The sequence below is a fragment of the Erinaceus europaeus genome, chromosome 14 (assembly GCF_950295315.1).
Source record: "Erinaceus europaeus chromosome 14, mEriEur2.1, whole genome shotgun sequence".
NCBI lineage: Eukaryota > Metazoa > Chordata > Mammalia > Eulipotyphla > Erinaceidae > Erinaceus > Erinaceus europaeus.
In genome coordinates, this window is record NC_080175.1 from 98,755,002 (window position 1) to 98,766,656 (window position 11,655).

Consider the following 11,655-nt stretch of genomic DNA (forward strand, 5'->3'; position numbering starts at 1 on the left):
CTCCTAAATCAGTGTACTAACCTTTATTGTGACAAAGAAATGATTCTGTTCTCCCATGGGCTATTTAATGGCCAGTTTAAATAAAGAGGATACTAATATTTATACCCTAAGAAGATGCTTTGACTTTAAACTTTTTTTTTAATTGAGAGGAATGAATGGTTTTCAGTAAATACAGTTGTGGATCCATGTGTAAAATGTCTGGCTTCTCCGCGACACACACTCACTCACAGGCTAGGTCCTTCCGTACCATCATGAACCAGGACCTAAAAGCTAAAGCTCCCCTCCTCCCCTCAAGTCCTTTACTTTGGTGCAATACACCATGGTTTTAAATTCTTAGCCGCCGTCTGACTGAGGTTGTTTTATTGATGAAGGCTTTTATCTCTGCAATTTCATAAAAGAGCTGGGTAACCACAAACATTCAAAATTTGACCAGAAATTACTGTAATTTGAGAATGGAATTTGTGTGTCATGTTTATAAGTCTATGACACCCCCCCCCCACACACACACACACATGGTTTCATATTCTAAATACATAGTGCCTGAAACCGTATTTCAAGATGACTTTAAAAAGATTCTCACAGCATTAACACTGGGAAGCAGATCAACAACAAGCACATCTTAAACCCTTTGCCTTTTTTCTCTTCCACCATTTTCACACAATACAGCTACTTATATACCATTGTCTTGCAGAACTCGCCCATGGCCCTGGCTGTGCATTTCAGTTCTCCCTCAGCTCTTTCTCCCTGAGTCAGAGTCACCAAAACTGAGAAGTAGTTGAGCAAGCCAGAACCCCTTTCTCTAGGAGACTCAAAAAGGGGACCAGAGTTGATAGAAACACTTAGACATTAATATGTGTGCTTTTTTCCACATTTACCTCTAATGGCAATAGGAGTATCTGCTTTTAGCACACGCGGTTTCTTTTGAAAATGAGCTCTACTAATCGAGCAGGGAGTTTATAATCACACGTATTTTGTGGTCGTATCCCCAACTTACTGGCTGTGACTTAGGCTCAATCGCCAATACATATGGATAGATTTCAAAATTGGCACTTATTTCCCATTAAATAACTGTGTGACTCTTTAAAACCTCGTATTCTTCTGAGCTCAGAAAAGTTCACCATTGAAAGCAGAACATTTGCAAATGCCACTTTTTCAATCCAGATCCCAAGTTAGCACCTGAATGCAAAGCCTTCCGTCTCACAGGTAGAGTGTCCTGTTGTGTCACATCAGGGGAGAAAGTGCAGCCTTGGGAGCCACCGGTGGTCTAGGAAGTGGGGTGTAAGGCTTTTAAACAGTTCTTCAGAATGCCCCAGGTCTTAACCATTTGATTCAATTAAAACAGTCTACTTGCCTTCACCTGACATATCCCAAAACTGACAGTGGTCAAAAGACACAGATGTACAGAAAACACGTGGTCTCTCCTGTTTTCCTATGATGACACGCAGCAAAGCTGACTTCCACAAGTCATAACACAAGCTCCTGAACGAGGCAGTGCAAGCTCCACAGTAGCACTGAGCTGGCGGAACCCTCTACCCCGCCATAACTGCGTCTGTTTCAAAAGATACGTTGTGATCCCCCTTGCGGATTCTTTGTTGGTTACACATCAGGATTGTTGTGTGACCTCGGTTAGGAAAAGGTATGGGTTAGAACGTGGAGGAAGACTCAGGGTGAGCTTCATATTGAAAACCCCTGTGCCAGACTTCCGGGACAGGTGTCACTGGTGTTGGCATTTCTTTGACAATACTCTTTTGTTCTTTGTAGATTTCAGGGGCCAGGCAGTAGTGTACGTGGTTGAGCACGCATGTTACAGAGCATGAGGACCTGGGTTCAAGACCCCAGTCCCCACCTACAGGAGGAAAGCTTTCATGGGTGGTGAGGCAGGGTTGCAGGTGTCTCTCAGTGTTCCCCTCTCTGTCACCCCCTTTTTCTTGACTTCTGACTGTCTCTATCCAATAAATAAAAATAATTTAAATAAATAGATTTTGGGCTGGGGAGACAGCATAATGGCTCTGCTAATGACTTTCATGCCCAAGGCCCCAAAGTCCCAGGTTCAGTCCCCAGCACTACCATAAGCCAGAGCTGAACAGTGCTCTGGTAGCTCTCTGTGTGTATTTTTCTCTGTCATTGAAAATAAATTTAAAAAATACTTTTAAAAGAGAAATAGATTTCTATTAGTAAATAATGTGTAAACTCCCACCCTTGTTTAAGGTAGCTAGTAGAGAATGTGGGGATTTTAACTTAGTGAAAGGTTCACTAGAAAGGAAAGAACTGCTTTTGAAACACAACTGTATTAGGACTTCATAGCAGAACCAGTGAGATGAATATGTGGACAAGATTTATTTTAAGGATTTAAAAAGACTTATTTGAAGATTTTTGTCATGAGGGTTTAGTCAGCTTGAAATCTGTAGGGCAGGCTAACAAGCTGGAACTCAAGGAGAGTTGAAGTCTTGGGGAGAGATAGTCTAGTGTTGACTTAAAGTGTCTTTCATGCCTGAGACACCAAGTTCTATCCCCAGCACCAACATAAGCCAGACCTTAGAAGTGATCTGATTAAAAATAATTCATGATAGGGGCTGGGTGGTGGCACACCTGGTGGAGCGCACACAGATCACAGTACACAAGGATCTGGGTTCAGGCTGCTGGTCCCCACCTGCAGGGGGGACATTTCACAAGTGGTGAAACAGGTCTGCAGGTGTCTCTCTCTTTCTCCTCTGTCTCCTTCTCTCTTCTCAATTTATCTGTTTCTATCCAATAATAAATAAGTCAAAACAAAATAAAACAAAAAACAATAAAAAGCAAATTGAAGGGAGGAAGTTCCACAGACTTGTAAGCAGCATTTTAAACCTTTCTTGCTCTAGGGAAGTGGAGGGGAAGTGGCCAAAAGCATTAGGAAATTGCTCCTAAGGTAGAGTCACTCGTTTGATGCGGCAACAGGAGTTGTACTAGAGAGAGAGTTAGAATTAATGGAATTCACACAGCAAGTCCTAACATTGGATGGCCTAATGAGAGCGATTATGGCTAAGCTTTCAAAATCTGCTTTGTCAGCAGGTGATTCAAGGCGATGTAACCATCAAAGGCATTTCTCACCTCCCCAGTGCCCTAGAAGGTGAAACATGGACCTAAAGTAGACACATTCATGTCATGTGTGATGTAGTTGGTGCAAAAATAATTGGATTGGGGGGCCAGGCAGTGGCACACCTGCGTAAGTGCACACCCTACAGTGGACAAGGACCTGGATTCAAGACCCTGCTCCCCTCCTGCAGGGGGGAGCTTCACCAGTGGTGAAGCAGGGCTGCAGGTGTCTCTCTGTCTCTCTGTCTCTCCTCTCAATTTCTCTCTGTCTCTATCCAATAATAAATAAATAAAATTTAAAAAATGTTTTAAATTTTTTTTTAAAAAATTGAATTTTTAAGAAAGATACGATGTGTGTGTGTGTGTGTGTGTGTGTGTGTGTGTGTGTGTGTGTGTACTCTTAAACTAAAGTACTTACACTTTTTGTATTCAGATGGAAAGCTTGGTGAGTAATAAACTAACTGACCCACATGCTTTACTTGGAAGGGAAACAGAAATCATAGACTTTATTGAAAAGATCTGTTGTCCGATGAAAGAAAGCAGGCACATCTCTCAAATCCCCCCCACACACTATTTACTTTTTTTCTTTTCTGTCGCTGCAGCCTCATCTGTGGAGGACGCCACAGTTCCAGAGTCGTATTCGGTACAGCAGGTGCAGTCCAGAGCGCCTTTTCAGCAAGTACGATGCAGGCTATGTAGACGGGATGGGACAGTCAGGTACCCGAGTGATATTTTCTTCTGTTGTGTAGGTGGCGTTGATAACCCATGTTGACCAGGTTGTTTTGAGGAAATGCTAGTGGGTGAGGAGCAAGCTATCATCTTTAATCCTTTCTTGCTCTGTTACTGACTGTCTCCCCTTATCCTTGATTTTGCTTTCCATTTTTCTTTTCGGTTACCTACAGCGAACCATACTCTGAAAATGTATGTGCAATATTTTGAGAGAGAAAATATTCATATAACTTTATTGCAATGTGTTCTTCTATTTTTAATAGTTATTCCTGTCAATTTCTTACAGTGCCTGGTTGGTAAATTAAGCTCTATCACAGGTGTCAAAGTAAAGGAACAGACATATCACATAGAGGGCTGGTGTTATGCGAGGTTTCAGGAAGTCACTGAGAGTACTAGAGAGCCCCTTCTGATAAGGGGAGCTGCCATAAATATTTGTTGAATGAAGGCACACTATTAAAAAAGAATACCAAGGACCTTACTTTATTAATCATGTCTGAGAAAAACAAGTCAATACTGCTGGGGAATTATGCAGATGCAGTCACATCTGCCAAGCTGGCCCCTCAGGCTAGTGCCAGTCCCTCGAGAGTTGGGACATTCTTGGAGTGCCTTTACCAACCAATCCTGTCCCGACACGTCACTCCTGGTTGTTGCCCTATAAAAGCCCTCCTACTTCCGCCTCTCTCTCTCTCTCTCTCCCTCCCTCCCTCCCTCCCTTCCTCTCTCTCTCTCCCCCTCTGTCCGTCTCTCTCTCTCTCTCTCTCTCTCTCTCTCTCTCTCGCCTGGTTTTTTACCTCGGTGATGGAAGGGTGGTGTGCTTAGCGGGGGACAGCCATTTTTGGCTAGCTCCACGTGGCCCGAACCACTGCACTCTGACCCAACCCTTAGGTGCCAGCGCAAATAAAGAATTGTGTTCCCTCTCTGTTGGGTAGTTGCCATCTCCCCCTGGCTTCTTCTTATCCATATGCCTATATAGGGATTTACTGATCCAAAGGTTTGGTCTATTTACATAAATCACTTTTACATAAAGCACTCCAGGGCATTGGTGGTTCAGTTATAGGATTCTCGCCTGTTCCGCCCCCTCCTTGTCACACTCTGATTTTCACCAGTCACTTTTCTCTCCACCCTCTCTATATCACATCCTGTTTCCACCCTACTTGGAGAGTATAAAAACAGCTGCTCTTCTGATTAAAGACACTTGGAAATTGCTTTCCGGCTCTGAGAGTTCCAGAGTGTATCTCCTGCGGAAGTTGGTGCAGCACGAATTCCTGATCCCTCTCCCACACAGCAGCCTAGATCAGCTCCAGTTGAGTTCTCTCCAACCCAGAGAGCACTAGCTCGGGAAGAAGTACCCTCAGGCTATCCCGGCATCTGGTGCCCGGAACAGGGACCCGTAAGCAGCAGATTTACAAGAAGACATCTTAGATAAGTACACACCTTTTGGGTATCTGCAATATTGTGTTAAGGCACTGTGATTTTTTTTCTTTTTTATTGTTTTCCGGAGATCTTTCCACCATGGAAAATCTTTTCCAAATCCTGCATTCTTTTTCCAGTATACAATTTTTATATATCTGGGACATTTTTCTCGGGGCTTCACCTTATATCCTGTTGATCATCATAGCAGCTTTTAAGGGATATATAGGTCAACCTCTCAAAAGGCTTAAGGACCTAGAGGCTGAGGTCAAAGAGATAAAGGAAGTAATCATAGAACTTAACCAGCACCTTAAAAACAAGAAGAAGCAAAGGCCTGTCGTGATCTTGACCCACCCTAATTCCTCTGCATCTTGCCCTGAGGCCCCTATTTTGGCATCTTGCCCTGAGGCCCCTATTTTGGCAGACACGTGTCCGAATTCTCCTTTGGACTCCACAGCCACTTCTTCGGCCACCCCCATTTTGGCAGAAACGTGTCCAGAACCTCCTGCTGCCTCCACGGCTGCTCCTTCACCCCACCCTGTTTTGATAGACACATGTCCGAATTCTCCTGTAGCCTCCAAAACCACTTCTTCGGCCACTTGTCCAGAAGCTTCCACTTCGATGACTCCTCCTACCGCTACACACTTAAAGCAAGTTCACACATTTCCGGTCAATGTTGCCCCCAATAGACAAAAACCTCAGGCCTGGTATCCATATTCCGCCACAGATCTGAAGGAACTACGCCAGTCTATCAAAGATGACGGTGTTCATGCCCCATGGACCAGGTCCATTTTACAAGGCCTGCTTCAGAACCTTAATACCCCTCAAGATTGGAGAGATGTGACTCGTGCTACGCTCCCAGGCCCCCTCTTCCTGCAATGGGAGGCATTCTTTCGTGACGAATGTTTACAACAATCGCAGAAAAATATTCAAAATCAGCCAGAGGGTAATTTTGATGCATTGTTTGGAACAGGCCAATTAGAAACAGGGATTCAACAGGCGGAAGCCAAGTTTCCAGCGGGGTATTTTGATCAAGTACGCCTGTGTGCATTAAAAGCATGGGAGCGATTAACACCACCCATGGGAGCAGCCTCAGCCCCCATTCTCTCCCTGCAACAAGAACCTGATGAATCCCTCGCTAAATTCATTGCCAGGGTCCAGTCGAGTTTGGAAAGGAAGATTTATAATCCTGATGCTCGTTTTCTCCTTCTGCGATCCATAGTCTGGGATGGAATGCTTCCGCATTTTCGACAGGCCTGTATCACTCTTAAAAACGAACACCCAGATACTTGGATTCTAGCTACACAGGATCTCAGATCAAGCTCTTTTCAAGGACCTATGTTACAGGCCTATGCAGCTACCTTACATAAGCAAAAAGGAGCTTGCTTTCAGTGCGGTCGCCAAGGGCATTGGCGTAACCAATGTCCAGAAAATAGACCGCGACCCCGCCTCCAGTCAGGGCGACCCCACCTCCAATCAGGGCAACCCCGCCTCCAGACAGGGAATCAGAGACCACGAATGCCTTGTCCCAGATGCCAGAAAGGATTTCACTGGAGGAGAGATTGTTGGTCAAGGTTCCATAGGAACGGCACGCCTCTGCCAAATGTAAACAGGGATTTAAACTAGGTATGGGGCTTCCCTTAGCCCCGCCCCCAAGAGGGAAGGAAGCAGGTCGCCCGCTTGGTGCTGTGCCCTTCTTCCACAAACAGAAGCCCAGCTTGGGACCCAATCCGTCGCTATACCCACCACGCCAAGTAACAATAACAGAGGGTGAGCAGAAGGAGGAACCCGTGGTATGTGGGAACTTCCAGCATAGAAATAACCGGCTGGAGCAAGAGAACAGCTCGAATTCAGAGCCTGAGATTTTATGGACCACCCCTGTTTTAGAAAGGGGTCACCCAACTATGACAGTAAAGATTGGTAATATTCCTTTTAAGTGTTTGATTGACACGGGAGCAGATAAGACAATATTAAGACAAGCAGAGGTTCCCCAGAGTTGGGAACTCCTCCCAGGACCACGCTTACATGGTGTTGGAGGATTGACTCAGGCATTCCGCACACGAGATTCCCTTGTGTGGGAAGATCCAGAAGGGACTACCGGACGCTTTCAGCCTTTAATAGCTGATATAAGCACCAATTTATTGGGAAGAGACTTGCTGGAATCTTTAGATGTAGTGATATCCTCAGACACCTCTGCAGGACACCACACTCACTCCTGTGAGACTGCTAGACCCAACCAGCACCCCCAATACTAACTGCCACTGTTCGTAACAGAACTCCCCACTTAGATTGGCTTTCTAATGAGCCTGTCTGGGTGGAACAGTGGCCTTTGCCTAGGGAGAAGCTAGAAATTTTAAAAAAACTCGTCCAAGAGCAGTTATCTTTGGGACACATTCGTCATTCTCGGAGCCCATGGAATACTCCAGTCTTTGTAATTAAAAAGCGCTCAGGAAAATGGCGCCTCCTCCAAGATCTTCGTGCAGTTAATAAAACCATGCAGGTTTGGGGCTCCCCCCAAAGGGGTTTGCCTCTTGCTTCTGCAATTCCCACAGGAATTCCAATCATAGCTATTGATATACAGGATTGTTTTTTCTCTATTCCCTTACACCCACAAGATTGTAAACGTTTTGCTTTCTCTGTTCCTTCTATTAATAATGCCAGCCCTGCCGATAGATTTGAATGGGTGGTACTGCCCCAGGGCATGGCTAATAGTCCTACTATTTGTCAAGAGGTTGTTAAATCTGCCCTTTTTCCATATATTCATAAGGGCCTTAAGGTTTTTCATTATATGGATGACGTGTTAATATGGGGAGAATTAGATACAGATCTCTCCGCCCTACGTGATTTTCTAATCCCTGTCTTAAAGAGAAGTGGACTTAATGTAGCTCCTGAGAAGATACAGCTAATCCCTCCAATATCTTTCTTAGGCTCAGAGATTTCCCTAACGCAGATTCGTCCTTTAAAACCTTGTGTTACTTTTCCTTCTAATCTCACTCTTGCTTCTTTACAAAGTTTTCTTGGAAATTTGAATTGGCTTAGGCAGTATCTTTATCTGCCTACGAGCTGCCTGCAACCACTGTTCGATCTGTTAAAAGGAAACAAACAGCCCTCCTCAAAGCGTATGTTAACCCCCGAAGCATCCTTGGCTCTGGAAAAAGTTAACCAGGCTCTTCAGGACATGCACCTCGTTCGATTCTCCCCCTCCTCTCCAGTAAATCTTCTAATCTTTAACTCCACCCCCACGGTAGTGGGGGCATTGTGGCAGAAACATGGCGTTCTCGAATGGCTTCATACGCCAGTAGGCGGAGCTCCAAGACTCCTTACCGAGATTGATGCCTTAGCATTTATGGTTCGCCAAGGAAGAAACAGATCGGTTCAGGTCTTAGGAAGGGAACCAGATTCAATCATTCTTCCCTTTTCTCTCACTGATACAGAATGGCTCATACGCCACCATTCTCGTTTTGCCATAAGTTTAATGGGTTTTCCAGGACAATTAGATAATCATTTTCCCTCTAATAATTTGATAGCTTCTTTACCTCTGTTGCCTCTACTAGTACCTAAACTTTTCTCTCGAGATCCCATCCCCTCTGCTCCTACAGTGTTCACTGATGGTGGAAAAAACGGAGCTGCTGCCCTTATATATTATCCAGACCAGCAATACCCCAAACCTCTCTTTACTGAACTTCCTGATAATTCCCCTCAGTACAAAGAACTTTATGCTGTTTTCCTTGCATTAAAAGCTGTACCAGAATCCTTCAACCTTTTTTCTGACAGTGTGTATACTGTTAACTTACTTCCATGGCTTGCTCGATCTTATGTAAGAATTGATGACAACCCACTTTCTCCTCTTTTAATTCAAATTGCCTCTATGCTCTGTTCTCGAACCCATCCACTGTATGTTCAGCACCTACGTTCCCACAGCCCTCTTCCTGGTCCCCTGTCCGAATGGAATGCTGCAGCTGACCGCCTTGCCTCCACAGGAATTCTCCTAGCCTCTGTCTCTAATCCTGCTGACTTTCATTCCCTAACCCATGTTAATCTTAAAGGTCTTCGAGCTCGATTTCCTGATATTCCTCTGCCACAGTTAAAACGTATTCTTGCTACATGTTCCTCCTGTGCAGGTCTAATCAAAACACCTGCTATTCAGACTCTAGGGGTTAATCCTCGAGATTTAAAAGCCAACGCTCTTTGGCAAATTGATGTTACCCACATACCTAACTTTGGCAAACAAAAATATGTGTTCGTCTCAATTGATACCTTCTCTAAGTTTATGTGGGCTACAGCTCAAACTGGAGAAAACTCAAAAAAGCTTATAAGCCATATGCTCTCCTGTTTTGCTGTAATGGGCTTACCTCTTCAAGTTAAAACGGATAATGGACCTGCTTTTACCAGCAAACAATTTAAAGATTTTTGTTCCCTCTGGAACATTACTCATACTACAGGCATTCCGTATAATCCACAGGGACAAGGCATTGTTGAGAGAGCCCATCAAACTCTTAAGGCTCAATTAAATAAAGAAAAAGGGGAAATGTACCCCCCTAATATCCAGCTGGCAAAAGCCTTAACTACATTAAATCTCTTTAATATTTACAAAAACTCAGACCAACCTCCTATAATTCTTCATTGGCAAACACCACCCACCCTCCCAGCTATTAAAGTCAAATGGAAAGACCCACTTGATAAAATTTGGAAAGGACCTGACCCCCTGTTGACTATGGGGAGGGGTTTCGCATGTATTTTTCCACAAAATTACTCCAAGCCTGTTTGGGTTCCTGCCCGCCATGTCCGGCAATACCCACATGATGGCGCTGATATCCCTGAAGAACAAGAAACACTGCAAGAAGACTGGCTGCAAGAGGACTGGCTACAGGATGCACCCCAGGATCCATAATACAGCATGGCAGAATAAAAAAAAAAATCTGATTCACAGAACTTCCCCCCCCCCCCGAATGAATGTCTTATGCTATGACTGGCCAGTTGTGTTTTGTGAGTGAGTGAAAAAAAAAAAAATTGAGTGAGTTGAGTGACCAAAATTTTTGTATGACCCATTGTGCTCAGAGTACTCTGAAAGTTAACTGACTTTATATCAAACGGCTGGACGCAGCCATGGTTTCTGGAGACGTCCAGAAACAGTCCAAAAATTGTTCATTCCCCCTTTTGATTTCTTTTTTAAGTCTTGATATCAATATGAAATGTTTAGTCTTAAACTGTGTGAGTAAAGATGGTTCAACTATGACAGTAGTTCTAAATTCACATTTGAAATGATATATCTTATTTACAAGTTTTTCTCCTCTTGTGTGTTATAAACTATATGTTTAATATGCGTGTTTCAAGTTTGGTAAACATTAACTTGACAGTTAAATCGTAACTTCGAAGTTACATTTTTACGAGAAGAGGTAAAATCAATTCATTTAAGTAACTGAGTGTTTAAGGTAAAACTCTAAATATTCAATGTGACAATTCATCATCTCCTAAGTTAAAATACAAATTCTCTATACAGGACATTTTTGGAGGGCCCCCAAAAATGTCCTGTAAGCTATCTTGTGGAAATTAATCCACAACAAATTTGGCATCAATTTGATATTGTAAATGTACCAAAAAAAAAAAAATTGTCACTAAAATGTGTTAACTCTAGTAACCTGAGTTTGCTTAAAAACCCAATGTAAAAATAGTTAAGAATCAATATATGTAACTTAAATTCGGTATGAAAACTTTGCTATATAAAGACTGCTACATGAGGTCACGTAAGATGACCTTTACACAAAATTATAAAGATACCTAAACCAGTTATAATCATTGAGTTATCAATTGTAGTAAACTTCTAATTTGTTACAAAGTTTTTTCATAAGTAATTGACTACAGCTATGACAAGCCTTCGCATAAAGAAGCATCTGCTCATATAGAATCCCCAGAAATCCATCTTGGACCCCTGACCTCTGACATCACCCACAATTACAGCCATCCCCCGAAACCCATGGTGTGACCTGACACGATCTGGAGAACCTGATTCACAGACTCCAAAGGACAAGACTTTCCTACTGCCTTTCTCTCAACCATCGGTGTCTGCTCTTCCTGCTTCTGTTTCGCCCATCATGTTTTGGCGGTTCCAGGTCACTCTCTACAGAGAAGAAAAGTTCCGGTGACCGTCCTCCTCCATCAAGATAGACGTGTGGCATTTATTTCCTGGCCTTTGACATTGGACTGATGCTTCTATAGAACTTGCTGGACACTCCTTTTATACTGCTGGACTTCTTGAAGAATGACTGTAGCAGTTCATAGAACTTACCGCCAGCTGACTCGGGATTTTGCAATGCCAGATCACCCCTCTAGCCCCTCGGCTTATCAGGCCCCCACTCCTCCACCCATCAGGCTCACTCTGTCTCTTGCTACTCTTACTTATCCCTCCCTGTCTTGTGCTAGTTATTTTTGAAGACACTTACACAC